This window comes from Macrobrachium nipponense, chromosome 34 (assembly GCF_015104395.2).
Source record: "Macrobrachium nipponense isolate FS-2020 chromosome 34, ASM1510439v2, whole genome shotgun sequence".
In the NCBI taxonomy this organism is placed as follows: Eukaryota; Metazoa; Arthropoda; class Malacostraca; order Decapoda; family Palaemonidae; genus Macrobrachium; species Macrobrachium nipponense.
In genome coordinates this window covers 31,108,072-31,124,179 of record NC_061095.1, presented here as the reverse complement: position 1 = coordinate 31,124,179, position 16,108 = coordinate 31,108,072, and the positions used below count along the sequence as shown (strand labels likewise).

The following is a 16,108-nucleotide window of genomic DNA, read 5'->3' as shown; positions in this document are numbered from 1 at the left end:
TATTTTTCTATCATGCTTTTACTCATAATATTCAGTCTGAATTTTGGTTATGAGGGTTTATATATATATATATATATATATATATATATATATATATATATATATATATATATATATATATATATATATATATATATATCCTTGCATGCTCATTTGCTTAGTAGTTCTGGTTGGTTAGTGTTGCTTTTTTTAAATTTCATGTTACCTTTAGCTTTCAAACGATAACATAAACGATTTGCCTTACTTCCTTATATTTCATTTAACTATCATTTTTCTACATAGTACACATTTTCTATCTTGACTAGAATTAGTTGCGTGAACTTACAATTTTCGCTGATCTCTTCCTTCTCAATATAAATATATATATATATATATATATATATATATATATATATATATATATATATATATATACAGACTGGGCAGTACTTAAGTACATTTGTGTACTTTAAAAATGTACTTCAAGTACTTTTAGAAATGAGTACTTAAGTACAGTACTTAAGTACTTTTTTATTGTACTTAAGTACAAAGTACTTAAGTACTTTGCATTAAATATTTTATAAAATTATTATTTATTTAGTTCTATATGATTTTTTTTTTACATACTTGAGTAAATTCAATAATAGCTATGATCATGTTATGCATAGTCTGTAGAGTTGAATTTCACTAACACTGACGTGCGACCAGTGGATCAGAAGAAGAGGATTATTTTGGTTTTAAGGAAAAAGGAACTGCTAGTCAACCTTCTGGTCACATGTCAGTTGATATGCAGATCCTCGAATTTCTTAAGGATAAAGATAAGAATCTTCAAAGCCTCAACAAATATCCCTTTGTGAAATCTTTATTTTTACGATACAATACAACTATACCATCGTCTGCTCCAGTTGAGAGGCTTTTTTCTGTGGCTGGAATGACCCTCACACCCAAGAGGTCCTCATTGGCTGACAAAACATTTGAGCGACTTATGTTAATAAGAGCTAATAATAAATTTTGCACCTGAGTTATCTTCCACTAACATAAATTTCCACTGCAAACTGTATTAAATTCATAATTGCAGGAAACTGGAAAGGTAACTATTCAATAAGTACCACTTGGTTGAACAATTATTATTTAGTGATACAATAGATAGTATTTTGTGTTGTGAAAGAATTTAGTACTCATATTTTTATGATACTAGTAATATTTAACAAATCTGTATTCAATTAGTAGCTATAAGTCTTCAAGTCTTTTGTGAGAAAAGGTGCCATTTATGAAAAAGTAACTTTTAAGTTTATTTTGGTTTAGTTTTATTGTTCGAAATGTGCCATCTATAATCTTCAGCATTAAATGAATGTAACCTGTCAGTTCATTTTATTTATTTACTATTTTTACCACTTTACTATTTTTACAACTGTATTAAATTCATAATTGCAGGGAACTGGAAAGGTAACTATTCAGTAAATACCACTTGGTTGAACAATTATTATTTAGTGATACATTAGATACACATGTACTTAAGTACTTTATTGTACTTAGTACTTAGTACTTAAGTACTTTTAGGAAATGCTATTGTACTTAAGTACTTTTTGCTTGAGTACTTAGTACTTATTACTTAAGTACATTAAAAGTACTTAGTGCCCAGCTCTGTATATATATATAATTGTATTACTGTGTAAATTTCACTCAATTTCCGAAGAAATTACAATTTTCAAGAGTCTAGCATAAAAAAACTTTCATTTTCTTTAATAAGGGTACAAAGCATGTTCACATTAAACACTAACTATTCTATTTGACCTAGCGAAACAACTTGCTGGAGGGTCTCGATATCATGACAAGAATATGGTAATATGAAAAAAAAGTTATTAAATTTATCACAAAGTGACATGAAATACTATAAATTCAGGTATTAGCCAGTACCCTATTCCAAGTAAAGTTATAGCATTTTTTTACTTTATCTCATGACTTGAAATTCCTTTCATGGAACATACTTTTGATAGTTTCTTCGGAGGCCCTCACAGAATATCATTTTTCTCTATTCAAAAAGTGTCCACTATCATGATATGAGATTTATGCACCTCATGGTGTGGTTGAAACGCTTACTAGATGAAATGTAATGTTTATTCGCAATACTCTTCACCATGTGTTGTCACTTTTATTCCTATATTCGGTGACGAAGGGGGATGTAAGGTAGGCTGCCTTGTATGGGGCTTCTCTCCATCCGCTTTTTATCTGTTGTATGAAAACAACAGCTCTAATTCACACCTACCTAAGAGAAGTTGCAGGAGTCTGGTAGCGACAGCCTTGAGGATCTCTCTCTCTCTCTCTCTCTCTCTCTCTCTCTCTCTCTCTCTCTCTCTCTCTCTCTCTCTCTCTCTCTCTCTCTCTCTGTGTCATTCACTACTTGATAAGGGTGGAAGTTAGTCCACCGAAATATAGTCCTTAGCTTTAAGAGAAAGTGTTTTAATTGGACTTTTATACCTGATATAAATTCTTCTGTTGAAGCAGGATACTTCTCAAGTAAAAAAGGTCCATTAAAATACTCCGGTTTAAAGCTAAGGACTATATTTCGGTGGACTAACATCCTTAGCTTTAAACCAGAGTGTTTTAATGGCCCTTTTATACTTGAGATATATATCTATACATATTCGTGGACAGTAGTGCCCATAGAAATTTGATGGGGGGCACCTTTCCATATCACCCAGTCTTTCTCGCCCCCATTAATGAAGACCCAACCCCACCTAGGAAAGTTGTACCACCAAACTACAGATTTAAATACTGCTTAATTTTCAGATATTACAAATGAAGCAAAATTAATTTTGCAATGGAAAAAAGCAAAATTATTAGTGAATGATTCAAAAATCAAAATGGTATTTGAATTAGGTCTCTTTCGAAATTTTATAAATCCTGTAGTGCTTTTGATTAATCTTAGATTATTTTGAAAGAGAAACTATTTAACTTCAATATTAAGTCAAGACGCCTCTTGACCTTTCTCGAAAATATATTGATAACAGAGGAAATAATTTCCCGGTGATTTTCTAATAAGGCAAAATGAATATATAATTTGGAAAGACCATTTAGTCGATCTTGTCCCATTGTTGGTCTTCCATAACTCCCCACGTGATTGAGGGTAGAAAAGCTCCTCTCGGCAGATGCAGAAGAAACAGGCAAATATGCAAATATTCGTAATAGCCTTCTAGTTTCTGAATAATTTTCAGAACGCCTTTCTAAAATCTCGCACACTGACAATGGGAGAGAATCCTTTTCAATTGCGTCCCACCTTCCTCTCCTAAGTTTGTGTTCAACTTCATGTTCCTCAGCATCAGTTATATGGTCAAGTATATATTTTTATGCATATTCTGTACAGGAACCAAGTCCTGGAATGTGGTGCAACTGACCTAGTAGCACTTACAATAAGCGAATCTATCATGAAGCTAACCAATGACGAAATCCAAAAATGGCAAAAACATGACTCTCTTATAAAATTGATCTACATTACTATATGGTAGTTTAGATCTGTATCGCTCACTGATAGCTTCTCTGGGCATTTTAACGTCAATATTTAAGGTCCTTGAAATTTCTGTGGCAGATTCGAAACAATTTTGGAAGCCTACTATGTCATTAGCTCGCATTTCAGTAACATTCTGCTCTATGACGTTGATCTTGTTTGAGCACTCAAGCATATCAGTTTGTGTTGATTGCAATTGTTGAGAGAGGGGTTTAATTTCATTAAGAATCGCTTCTAATATGCAAACAGATACAACAAATTCAAAATCCAATTTCTTGAACAAATGTCTAGCATTATTTTCTCAAGCAACTTAATCATGCATGGCAACATTTTCTTTTTCAATATTATAATGGCATCATGTCTTTCTACCCATCTCGTATCACGGTAATAGCCCGAGTCTCACTTGCCTAGTTTGTTGACTAACAGTATATTTCTTAACAAACTCTTCTGAAATATTTGTTCGTTGTGGAGAGACATTGTATATATACATTTTTTATTCTATCTCGACTTAGAGAGGGGCACGTGTCCAAGTGCCCCCGCCAACAACCCCCTGCGGGCGTTACTATTCGTGTGTGTAGGGGCCTTCATTGCTCGCTCAGAAACTTTCGAGCTTACTCTGTTTGAAGCCACTAGGAAGAATTTACGCAGTTCCGAATAACTAAAACAGTCTGGAATTATCTAGAAAAAAAAATTATATGGACCCTTTGAGAAAATCGTTATCAACTTGTTTTAAGTAAAATTATAAATGATTAATTAATACTTCTCTAATATTTAATTATGAATGAACATTTTTGAAAACTAAACTTTCGTGCAAAAGCAACTTAAACTTAGTAACGGAATCTGGCACATAAGAGAAAATTGCCGAGTCTACTTTTTTTTTTTTTTTTTTTTTGCACTGCGACAGAAAAAGGTGTTTGGGGACAAATACAAACGTGAATGATAATCTCACATTTTATGCTTTGACAGCGAAGTTTTTCGAGTTTTCCATCGACAAAATAAAGGTTTTCATATTCATATAAATCTGCCACTAATGGTTGAAGCTTAAATAAAATGAGATAATAGTGACAAATAGATTAATAAATGATACCAAATACCAAATATCTCTTTTCAATCAGAACTCTTCCAAAAATGTCTCAAGTAGAATGAGCAGCATTATGCCTCCATAATTCTTATATTCTCATCGGTCGCCACACCTCTCAGACTATTTGTGGAAAACAAAAAGATTTTTCCAGTGATTTATGGCTCACTCACACATTCGCGATTCAAGGCCGTGTATGTCGTAACTGGCGAAAATGTTCTAATTACGACGTCATAACGATGCCATCACTGCCAAATCGCGGGCAATCGCCATGAATCGTTACTGTGTCGCCGATTTGGCCCCGTGCACCAAGTGATGGCAGATCTTTTAGAATTCTAAAACATAGTTTACTATCCAGTCGCACCAACTGCCATTTGTTGCCACGTCATTGCGTAATGCACAACACTGATGCAATGGCGACGCCATTTGTCGTAATTAGATTGCGCAAATTTTAACTCGCAATTACGACATGCATCATCCTTAAAACGTCCACCATCACATTCATGGCAATTGCTGGCAATTTTGTCGTAATTAGCAAAATTTTGGCAGTTACGCATTGCGCATCCTTGAATCGCGAATGTTTGACCGAGACGCTGATTTTTTTTTTTTTTTTCGATTATCGTCAAAACCAGCCGTTACGATATGTGCATCCTTGAATCACAAATATATGAGTGAGCCATTAATCTGCAGTTTTGATACTTGTTATCAATTTCTTTACATCCTATGCAGTCGCTTTTATAACGAACTTCACATCCAGGAAAACCTTTTTGCCTCGCGCTTCAATTTTATGCCTGTTTGTTCTTTAGGAAAGCATAAAGTGGATGAAATAGTGTTTTGAATAGCAAAAAATAAATAAATAAATAAATAAATGAAAACAGACACACTAGCAAAGCGCAAATGTTGAAGTAAGTAATTTGGAAGAATCTTGAAAAACTACTCCATGAAACATCCGTCAAGACGAGAATAAAGCAAAATAACGTTTAAACACTATCGAGAATAATTTTTTACTTAGTGGTTAATTGAAGAATAGTAAAAGTTAGGTAAAGCTGGGTCGATATAACCCAAAATATTTTGTTTTAACCTTACGATATAAACGTTTGATTTTAAAGCAAAGTTTCGCTCTTGTGAATAAATGCATGCCTGGCAAATGTTTCCGATTTCGTTCATTATTGTTACTCTTCAAAATGTTCAAGCAGTCAAGAGAAACAAACCTGAAATACCATCAACTAATTATGTAAGTACAGCAAAGCAGAATGCCCACGTTTGATGAAATATAGGGATAATGATTTCAAGTATGATTGTAGATAAACACATTTCAGCAAACACGTACACATGCATCGTCTTCAATGCTAAATGACGCAGAGTCCGCCCTGCGAAATTCCGCAACTCACGGCTTTCCCGCGTTTAATCTTCCCACAATCTCCATTCACCTCCAGCATCATCTCTCAAAGATCTCATCTGAGTAGGTCAGGCTCTTTTTGTGTCCACAGGAACCCATCAGGCACCGCCATATAATATTCTCCTTAGGGTTGTGCGAAGATCAGGTGGTCCAAGCCATCACCATCTCCCTTTCATCATCATATGGTCATCTACACATTGGAGCTTTGCATATATGTGTGAAGTAGGGTTTATAAGTAGTAGTGGCAAATGGCTTTAAACCTGGGTGATTAAAACACGGTGTGTATAAAAGTATAAATTTCATTTACAGCACTTGAGCAAAGGAGGTCATAAAAACTTTTGGCCGATCGTACTCGTAGTATCGGTAGTCAGAGATTGTCTTTTCTGAATGGCTCCTCTATTGAAGCGGACGCTGAAATGTTTATGGTAAATCAAAAGCACTGCATTCGTTTTTTAATCTGCATGAGAGAATTGGAGGCCTGAGGCTTGCTTTGCCTTGCTTTTGTCTTGTTTTGCCTTAGTCTTGCCGAGTTCCCCCTACCACGGACTGCTAAATTAGTTGGTTGACACCAGCTCTCAAAAGGTCTGGCACACTTACACTGACATTGAGTAGACATTATGCAATCTTGTTCATCTCGGCGGGCCTGGAAGTATCTCGAACCAACAGAGTATGGAAAACCTGTAAGAAAATCGTAATTTAAATGTTTTGCAACGAATTAGACATAATAGAATTTCTTCTAGCATCATACTAAACTATCATATTCTGAAAATAGGCTTCTGTAATAAATCAAAGTACTTAAATAAAGTTCCAAAATTTTACATTAAACGAAAATTCTCGTTTAATTAAAAAAAATTAATTCGCCAAAAAGGCATCATATAATTTATACTATGAAAATACATCCCCACTAAAAAAAAAAGAAATAAATATTCATTTTTTTAATTGACACTGGTAACGTAATCACTTTCAACACTGAACTTCCCTTGAATGCTCTTCACTCAAAACTTTTAGCGAATACGAGTCCCTACTGATTGTTATAATTCAGTAGAATTTTGTATGTCAACTTTTGGCACTTTGTAAACCAACTCGAAATGATGATCCGAAATTAATACGATTCGACTTTTCGACAATTAATAAAATGACTTGATGTCGAATGCTGGATGTACCACGAATGTGCTTCGGTTTCTTTAAATGGAGAACCAAAGACAGAGCAGACCAACATAAATGTACCCAGCTACAACACTGGCTTCGGCCATTCACAATTTCACAGAATGTCGTTGGCGGTGTCATCTGGCGGCTGCGCTTTGAATCATGGACTTCGTGCTGTGTTGTAGCTCGTGTCGTACATCGCGTTTTTGTTTTCCTGGGGGAACAGTGCTTAAAAGACTTCTGTGGAAACGAATCAGAATTTAGAAGCACGACTCACGACTGTCAGCATCCTCTTCGATTATTATTCCAAAGGTAAGTTAGGTGTTTTGGTTTGTGTGATTGTTTAGATTTTGTAGAAGATTTATTGGTAGATCTAGGGTACCTATCCGCGGCGGGCCAGACTATGGCAGTTGGGGTTTTTCTTTGCAGTTTTACCTACAGAACAAGAATTTTAAATCTTATTTATTCGCACGACTGTAACCCCCCAGGGTCCAGTACTAAACACGACGAAATACATTGGACGCCCCAATCCCTAGTGGATGTCGTATCCGCGGTTACGTTTCTTGCAGGGTAATTCTAAAGAATAGTTCCACACGAACTGCAGGGAACGTAACCGCGGATACGACATCCACTAGGGATTGAGGCGTCCAATGTATTTCGCCGTGTTTAGTACTGGCCCCTGGGGGATAATTACAGTCGTCCGAATAAATAGTACTTTAAATTCTTGTTCAGTAGGTAAAGTAACATAAGAAAGCGTCAATTGCCATTTTAGGTTGTTGCAATTTTTCTTCGGAATGATTGTCAGTTTTAAGTCCTTTGAGAGATTTGGTAATTGTACCGTTCCTTGATTATCTGAAATTTTTGCTATAATTTGGGCACTGGCAGTCATGAACACTTTAAACGTGTACACTAATGCTGTAGATATTTTAACGTTGAAAATATAAGTAAACATCATGTTTAAAAGTGAGGATATTGGTAATGTCCAAATAAATAAATAACTTCCTGTTAAAAAGTGAGGAAATTGGTAATGTCCAAAAAAAAAGTAATAAATTAATAAATAAAAATCAATGGTTTCCTCCTCTGTCTTATATCTTTCAGGTTTTTGAGCTGTCCCACCTGGAACCAAAGATGGCATTAATCAAAATGTTGGCGGTATTTTTCTTCGGCATGGCGTGCGGCTTGAGATACCACGAAATCCCTTCCCGATGTCCAGCTAGTTTCAACGTCAGTCAGGTGATGATGGAAGACGAAGCGAAGCTGTACTTCACGCTGCTAGATGTGAATATTCCGGAACGTCAGTCAGAGACTACCTCCTTCCCAAAGGTAGTTTATGGGCAAGATACTCCCCAAACTTTCACCAGCATCACCCCTACGGTTATTACGAAGGTGTGGCGGTACATAGCGGCAACTTCTATGGTATCTAAGACTAATTTTGAAACCAAATCTTATATCGAACATGAAACTGTAACGCCAACTGTTAATTTATATCCGTATGAGACAGTGTCTGTATCTGTCTGTCATTTAAGTGAGAGCTGGAGTTTGCAGAAAGCTGGAGTTTGCCGAAAGTCAAACCTCGCACGAACAGGATTTTTTGGTGTGCATTCGAGTTGTCCCCTTAGTGGAGATTATTCAGTACCTGCAGGAGGATCTACAGAAACATTGAAGCGGAACGCTGTTGGTGCTGTGGGTAAATGTGAGCCTACGGAAAATTATTTTAATTCTTCGCCTGACTACATATTGGTGAACACTGCTACGAAGGCGGCCGTTCCGTAAATAAACATGTTACTGCGCGATTTTAAAATATTCCTTTTTATTGAATGTTTTTAATGTTTTTTTAGCCAATTTTAACATTTGTATTTTGCAGTAAAGATACGGTCGCTTGTCAGTGACTTTGCAATAAAGATAATGAAGATTTCCTTATTTTTGTCCCCGGAAGTTTCCAGAGATGTATACTAGTATTGCACCAGTGTTGTGTTTGGGATTTTTTTTTTCCATTCTTCAGGTTAGGTTAAGAGTAGGCTAGGTTGGGTAATGAGATTATTTTCAAGATTCTATGGTTCGTTTTTTCAAGATATGGCGTCCCGCTTTTTTCAGGGAATATCCGGCACACTGATACAGTTCTGGTAAATGCTCCACGGAAATTTTTATAATTAATCAAATTTAAAGGCTAAATTTAAGAGAATGGTAAACTTACTAATAATTATAAATTTCCAAATTATTATTATTGTAAACTAAAGTTTCATATGAGGAAAGTAGGTGGACTAGAAAATCTTAAACTAAAATATAAGCACTTAACTATTTAGTAATTCGTTACTGAGAATGGTGTTAAAAAATTGCTAGTGAGAATGGTGTTAAAAAATTGCTAGGAGAGGATTTGAAGTTAAGTGGACAAGATTATGAACGGGAGTACTATGAAGGGAAGGAAAGGGGTTGCCGCTGCTAGGGGTTACCGGGACGCTGGAAGTAACCTAATGCCCAAACGCCTCCCCTCCTTATAGGTAGGGCTGACTAAATTTGTGCTGTATCTTAATATGCCCAAACATCTGTCTTCGGTGAATAGGTGTGCGGTAGTGATTACAAAGAGCGGCTTATCTCGCACTTGGTTACTACCCAAAATGCTATTGTAGCAAATGAGGTTGTTTCATGGCGCACTAAACTTTAATGGGAGTGGGGTTTCTATTGAATGAAAATAGGCCCCGAAATAGCAAGTAGTCTATGCACACAGTTTAAAGCCCCGTCCACACGACGGGCAAATGCCCGGCAGGCACTCTGATTTGCCCGGAATTCTCTCGCTTTGAAACAAGTGTTACCAGATCAAACAGCCCAATTATCATTTGCTTCAACGTCTGGTAATGAAAAAATGATCAGGAATATAATCAAGAGTTCACGCAACCATTAGCAACGGTTTGTAATCTGGTTTTACTTCTTACACTTCATGTACAAGCTTCTACCTAAAGGAAGGAGAGAGAGAGATAATATATATAACCTTCCCTTCAGTTAGCAAAATCCTAGTTCTATCATATATTCCAGTGGAAAATATACTAAAAGATACAACCAGAGTTACCAGCACACTTGCATCCCTGAACGTGTCAAAATCGTTTGTCATCTGTCACTCAATATTTCTACGTTACGTAACATCGAAAAATGTAAACAACACATTGATGGCTTCTGGATTTCGTGTCAAGGCTAAAGGTTTGGTTGATCCCTGTCAATAATTTTTACAGTAAGTCCCCTGACCTTATACATGTGAACAAATAGTACACATACATACGTAAACAGAAAAACACATGTATACATGCATGTGTGCAAAACATACACAGGCATATAAGTGTGTTTATCATTAAGTAACGGAATTATCCGGATTTCATTATTTTCCAGTTTTGTCAAGTTACAAGTATATAGCTTTGCTTGTTCATTGGATGATGTACATTAACAGACATTACTATACGCATTTTCCATACAACATCCTAATTAATGACTACATTTACTATATTTCGTCAATCCCAACCAAGATTCTCCATCAGTTTTGGAAAAGCTAAGAACAAAATGGAAGGGGAAAGTGTTGTGTACATAACACTCTGACCTGAAGATTAAGATGATCTGCTTTAACCTGACATTTTATTTTACCAGTATAGCTTCGTCACTTCACCTCATACCACAGAGAATTGGGAACAGTGTCTGCCTGCCGGACATTTGCCCGTCGCGTGGACGGGGCTTTAGAGTTTAGTATAAAGCAGGATTTATTACTAGCATAATCTCGGTGTATCAGCAAAATAGTTACTGATAGAATAGTAGACCTGAAAATACTGTGCAGGTCAAGTTCTTTTAATAACTCAAGTCTTGTGCGTACTTTTCACATTTACCCTCGCCGGAACTTGAGTTGAAGCTGTTAAGAGCTGAAATAGCAAGTCTTTTACACGATAACTTGGGAAATTTAGCTATAGATTTGTTTCCCTCTTGTAATAGAAATCACCTTGACTCCCTGCCTTCTTGGACTGTTGATGAATGGAGTACTATACAATTAGTTAATTTTTGGTTACATGTAATAAACATGTGCAGAAGTGTGAATTTTGAGATAATGCCCTACAAAGCTAACTAATATAGCATTCAACCTTTTATTAGTACATAAGGGGACGAGTACCTCTTGAAGCCATTGGTCACTAGCAGGGGTTGTGCAATGTGTCGCCGTCCACCGGTCAGTCCGGCAGTGGCGAGTGGATTTCCACCTGCCTTAAGTATTCTCTCTTTCGAACTTGACAAGCAATATGTTATGTATTGAAGGATGGCTACTCGCAGAGGTAGTTTGTGGTGATAAGACAATGAGTTTTCATTTAACATTTCGATATTAGTATCAGGGTATGTTTTGGATGTGATGATGACTTTTGGCAAAAGTCACTTAATTCTGACAGAGTTGCAGTCTGGAAACTCCTTTAAAAATTGGGTAAAATCTATGGGGAAAATAGTTATCAAGATGATTATAAACGTAAAGATGTTAAGGCGTGTCCACACGATCGAACAATGTCCGACGGAATAACATCGTTACCATATCATAGGCAAAGCAGGATGACGTCATAAGCGTTGAAACGATGGAAGTAGATCTGTCAAGAAACAGTGGTACCAGATGAAGTTGTATACCACTGTTTTTACTCTGCTCACAGGGCCAAGACCGGCAGACAGTTGTTAATTGGTAACAATGTTTGTCCGTCGGACATCACCAACACCTTACTGACATTTAGTAAAAAAAAAAAAAAAAAAAAAAAAAAAAAAAAAAGGTAAATGGAGTAAACATAACGTAAGCCTTCCGGAAAACTAGAGAATAAGTCTTTGTCTACTCTTGAACTTCAACAAAACTTTATTAAAAAAGGAACTATACAAAAAGAGCTGGGATTCAGATTATACTTTGACAATGTAAGCAGCAGCACAGTTTTTCTAACACTTTTTACAATTCATAGATACTAAGAGTTTTCAATTCATAGATACTAAGAGTTTTCTGTGCATTTAATGGGTGCTTCCAGGGAGTGACACAGATGGCAATCCGAAGGAGTTGACATGTATATCAGTGTCACTTGACTAACATAGCACAGACTGATAACGGAAAATTCTTTGATGCAACTTCATGGTTATTCGATTAAATTTAGTCTTTTCCCGATACACATGAGATGCACAAAAACGCTTTGCATTTGCCATAAATAATACTCAGCAGCTATCATGATCAGATGAACTTCCAAAAATCTTCAGATAACATCCTCAGCATATCAGTGAGAGAATCCAGAGAAGAATTCCCTTAACAAACGCTTTTGTGTGTGCATGTTTTTTTTATACCACGGGTCATACTGAATAATTTTTCATACGAGTAACTCCTAAAAAGTTAATTTCATGACACCACGAAATGCCTTTCTGAACTAGAAATGAACATCAAATACAAAGAGAGAGTAAGTTTCATCAAAACGAGAATTTAACATTCTTCACACAAGGTGAACTCACTCATGATAATTCCAGGACAAATCAGTGCAATTATTTATTTTCAATTGGCAGGAGCGACGGCTCGAGTGAATCTCGGCAACCTGCCTCCAATGCAAAGGGGTCCCATCCCCCGTCTCGAAGAACCTCTATTCTGAAACCTGACATGGGTCCAGCATTGTGAAGTCTACTATCCATATAAAAGCAAAATGTATATGAATACATAACATTTCATACAGTAAGTATGTACGTACATGTGGCGACACAGAGAGAGAGAGAGAGAGAGAGAGAGAGAGAGATGGGGCGGGGGTTGGAGCCGGAGGTTCGGTGTGCTCTAAGCTATAGCTACAGAAGGGTGACGAAAATCTAGAAGGAGAAAGAGCTGGGACACCTGACGACGAAGATAGCGTAAACCTTGCACTGTCGTTGTCGTGACGTCACAGGAGCCTCTAAGTTTAGCCCAAGAGTATTCTCGTAAGAGGACCAGTTCCACCCACGAGGTCTTATTTAAGAAGACAAAAAAGTTCGCCCTTCCCCTCTGCCTCCTCCCCTTCATGTCAGTGGTCAAGTGAACCCCTTCTCAAGCCCCCTCTAGCTCCGGACACCTGAAAGATGGTAATTTCTTTGATTTCTGTGGCATCTGCTCTTTTTGACGATTATTTTCGTTACCACTATTCTAAGGTTTTATACTCAATGTTTACGTCCCTTCTGTGGGCGTTTGTGTACGTTCCACAGTCGACTATCCTGCTCTAAATTGGTTTATTTTGACAATGATTTTTAACTTGTTTTCAGCAACTGTGTCTCAGAGGATTTTGCAAGTGTGGGTGAGTTTATGCTTCCTTCATAATCACATTTCATTTATTTTATTTGATTGACCGCGAAAGCGAATATTTATAACTTAAATATGCTGTCTTTTTAACTTTATAATCTACCGAAATTATCATAATTTTTTTAATTACGTACTGCCATCTTTACTAAGGTTAACCCTCTAGTATTACTTGACTCAGTAAATATGAGTCAATAAGATTTATGATAAGAATCAGCTGGATTATTCTGAAGAGTCGAAATGTGAATTTTGTCACGTTCCTCTTAGTTGCATAGTTCTGCGCAACCTATACATCTTGTGATGCGTTGCTCTGACAGCGATGGTGTGAATACTGACAGATAATGCGATTCAGGGGATGCCATCGTATGATGAATCTACGCCTTTTTTTAACAGGTGGCCATTTTTAGCAGATGTAAGAGAGGGCATTCGCATCAAAGTATCTTGAATGAGATCGAAGTGCAATTCACATGAAGAATTTCGGCAGGGATACTATCGCTTATTAACGATGACACTTCTCTGTGGTTCACTTGGCGCCCGTAAGGGGAAGAAAGGAAAATAGTGACAACGGCCCATTACCTGAACAACGGACAACGAACGGCAACTACCCCCAGGGACCATCATCTTATAGTTTGCATAAGAAAAGATTTCTTCATTTGTCCTGACATTGCTTGATGCCAAGACATGTTCCCGTAGCAACCGCCAGAGTGATGGACAGATAGCGGCAGATATTCTATGTTTAGGGTTGTCAATTTGAGGGATAGAGTTCTTTAACCACAGCTGGTTGCGTTCTTTCTGCTGCTGTGATCAAGTTTGGGTACCAGTATTTTTTCTTATTATTTGTAATTCAGGCGGAGATTTATACCACAATATTTATGGTCCCTTTATGCAAGAGAAATTAACTACTGTGTGCTAATTACGTCAGTACTTACTACATCACAACTTTGTTATCTATCCAACTCAATATGAACCATACTGAACGTTTGAAAGCAACGAAAATCTCAGTAACGTGTGCTGCAACAGTGGTAATTGTTTTGTAACATTACCATTGTGAAACTGGTGTATTTTTGGCTCATTTAGAGAGATAAACCACAAATGAAGTTTAAGTATGGACGGTTCACGGCGTCTGCCGATATGTATTATTCATCAATTAATGTCTCCGTTTGTCTCTTTTTCTTTACACACAAGAGAAAATCATTGTGGATGTTATTTTGAAGGCAGTTTTGTACATACTTTGAATCGGAAAACGTTGTTTCGCCATTTTATTGTTTACCGCCTACTTTTCTCGTTTTACTATGCAGCATCTCTTCTTCCGCGACTTCGTTCTTATCTACTTATCACCGGCTCCTTAGTTTTCTTCCTATATAAGTGAGCCAGCTTCCAATGCTCACCTTCATTCCCAAAAAAATTCCTTGGGCCAATGAGTCATATCTCTAACTAGGACTCGCCGGCCTAGTTAAAACAAGTTACAATTAAATAGAAGTTAAAGAAAATAAGCAAGCCAAGTCCGTGATCTTATGGGCGGAAAAGGCATTTTGATTGTGCCGATGTAATCTGCACTTCGGCAGCCAAAAGCCAGTGGCTAGAATAACCAGAATCTTGATTGCCATTTAGTCTCTTCTGTGAACCATAAACATCCTCAAGAAGATTGCCCAGAGTGCTACCGTGGCTTCAATAAACATCGGGAGCTGTAGTTAGGGGAAGGAAACTCCAATTTCCAAATTTACTGCTGCAGAGAAACGTGAAGAAAGACTCGCGTGACACCACCACACGCTGTTTGTAACCGTGGATAAAGTCATTTGGTTCTAATAGACGCTATTCCGAATGAGTAAATGTGCACAATAGAAGATTTATCTTTTATTAAATGACCGATTTACATCTTAAACTGTTGGTACCACCAAGGGGATTACATAAAAGCTCTTAGTCCTTAGAATGTCAGTCTAATAGAGAGAAAACAACACCTTGCATCACCTATTTGCGCCCATACTCCGCTTCTTTACATAAACTAATTATACTCTGACTTTTAGGGGGAATAATGTTTATGTTTATAATCAGAACTACCTACAAATCCCTTGAACCCTGGTCGTCCTGCTCGACCAGCGACTCGTACCAACGTTTTGCTTGATCAGCTTTTGGACACTTTCGGTACACAAACCCTAGAATACTCATGGGATAGGCCATGGAACAGTATTTTCATCCTTGACTATTATTATCAAATTCACCCTCCCTCTTGAATAACTTACACCCTAGGGAATTTATCAGTGATAAGTGCTCCCTCATCAAAGGGATTCGAACTGCTGCCTGGTTTAGAAACAACAGAAATTTAGTGACTGTGACCAATGAACCATTTTGATGGCGCATTGGTCGGAACCACCTTGATAAATATATATATATATATATATATATATATATATATATATATATATATGTGTGTGTGTGTGTGTGTGTGTGTGTGTGTGTGTGTGTGTGTGTGGTGTGTGTATACATATACATACATACATATATATAATATATATATATATATATATATATATATATATAAATATCTTTAAATTTAGTCCTAGGTGAAGGATCAAAATACAACAGCTTCTCGCTGACCAGCGTTGCGTTTAGCTTGATTTGTCTCATCCTGTGGAAAATGAGTGTTCACACTATAATACTCATTTGCGTCGTATTAAAGTTGGACAAGTAAATTTATCAACGTGTTCTCCAACACAA

At 36.8% G+C, this 16,108-nt stretch overlaps 1 long non-coding RNA gene across 1 annotated transcript; it reads left to right on the top strand.

Annotated features, from left to right (window-relative positions):
- The first annotated feature begins 7,285 nt into the window (after positions 1 to 7,285).
- Positions 7,286 to 8,929, top strand: LOC135208012 (uncharacterized). Its single transcript, XR_010313102.1, has 2 exons — positions 7,286 to 7,419; positions 8,206 to 8,929. It is a non-coding gene; the product is annotated as an uncharacterized LOC135208012 (long non-coding RNA).
- The last annotated feature ends 7,179 nt before the right edge of the window (positions 8,930 to 16,108 follow it).